This window comes from Triticum aestivum, unplaced genomic scaffold (assembly GCF_018294505.1).
Source record: "Triticum aestivum cultivar Chinese Spring unplaced genomic scaffold, IWGSC CS RefSeq v2.1 scaffold108434, whole genome shotgun sequence".
Lineage (NCBI taxonomy): Eukaryota > Viridiplantae > Streptophyta > Magnoliopsida > Poales > Poaceae > Triticum > Triticum aestivum.
In genome coordinates, this window is record NW_025254695.1 from 1 (window position 1) to 1390 (window position 1390).

The following is a 1390-nucleotide window of genomic DNA, read 5'->3' on the forward strand; positions in this document are numbered from 1 at the left end:
CTCCCGCTCAACTACGGAGACGAGTTTTACCACGGTTCAACTGCACCAGTGCCTATTTACCATGGTTTCGACCCCTTTCAGAACACGCTTGCCGCCGCTAGACGCGTGAATAATGAGCAGCGAGCTAAAACTTACCGCAAACGTGCAAAATAATAAAACGTGCTAAACATACGTCGCGCTCGTGCGTTTTGTTTTGCACGCGGTGCAAAAAAATTAAAAAGGGAATGCAACACGAGGACTTCCCAGGAGGTCACCCATCCTAGTACTACTCTCGCCCAAGCACGCTTAACTTCGGAGTTCTGATGGGATCCGGTGCTTTAGTGCTAGTATGATCGCATCCGACATGTTACCCCCGTCTTCGTCCCTTATGCTTGCCCCTCCCAGCTCCACTACACACACGATTGCACATTCCTTTGGCCGCTCCCGCTCAACTACGGAGACGAGTTTTACCACGGTTCAACTGCACCAGTGCCTATTTACCATGGTTTCGACCCCTTTCAGAACACGCTTGCCGCCGCTAGACGCGTGAATAATGAGCAGCGAGCTAAAACCTACCGTAAACGTGCAAAATAATAAAACGTGCTAAACATACGTCGCGCTCGTGCGTTTTGTTTTGCACGCGGTGCAAAAAAATTAAAAAGGGAATGCAACACGAGGACTTCCCAGGAGGTCACCCATCCTAGTACTACTCTCGCCCAAGCACGCTTAACTTCGGAGTTCTGATGGGATACGGTGCTTTAGTGCTGGTATGATCGCATCCGACATGTTACCCCCGTCTTCGTCCCTTATGCTTGCCCCTCCCAGCTCCACTATACACACGATTGCACATTCCTTTGGCCGCTCCCGCTCAACTACGGAGACGAGTTTTACCACGGTTCAACTGCACCAGTGCCTATTTACCATGGTTTCGACCCCTTTCAGAACACGCTTGCCGCCGCTAGACGCGTGAACAATGAGCAGCGAGCTAAAACTTACCGTAAACGTGCAAAATAATAAAACGTGCTAAACATACGTCGCGCTCGTGCGTTTTGTTTTGCACGCGGTGCAAAAAAATTAAAAAGGGAATGCAACACGAGGACTTCCCAGGAGGTCACCCATCCTAGTACTACTCTCGCCCAAGCACGCTTAACTTCGGAGTTCTGATGGGATCCGGTGCTTTAGTGCTGGTATGATCGCATCCGACATGTTACCCCCGTCTTCGTCCCTTATGCTTGCCCCTCCCAGCTCCACTACACACACGATTGCACATTCCTTTGGCCGCTCCCGCTCAACTACGGAGACGAGTTTTACCACGGTTCAACTGCACCAGTGCCTATTTACCATGGTTTCGACCCCTTTCAGAACACGCTTGCCGCCGCTAGACGCGTGAATAATGAGCAGCGAGCTAAAA

At 50.9% G+C, this 1390-nt stretch overlaps 3 non-coding genes across 3 annotated transcripts; all 3 read right to left on the reverse strand.

Moving 5' to 3' along the window:
- Positions 1 to 221: 221 nt before the first annotated feature.
- Positions 222 to 340, reverse strand: LOC123177526 (5S ribosomal RNA). The gene has a single exon (XR_006488980.1). It is a non-coding gene; the product is annotated as a 5S ribosomal RNA (ribosomal RNA).
- Positions 341 to 641: 301 nt separating this feature from the next.
- On the reverse strand, positions 642 to 760 carry LOC123177527 (5S ribosomal RNA). The gene has a single exon (XR_006488981.1). It is a non-coding gene; the product is annotated as a 5S ribosomal RNA (ribosomal RNA).
- A 301-nt stretch (positions 761 to 1061) lies between these two features.
- LOC123177523 (5S ribosomal RNA) lies at positions 1062 to 1180 on the reverse strand. Its single transcript, XR_006488978.1, has one exon. It is a non-coding gene; the product is annotated as a 5S ribosomal RNA (ribosomal RNA).
- Between the last annotated feature and the right edge of the window lie 210 nt (positions 1181 to 1390).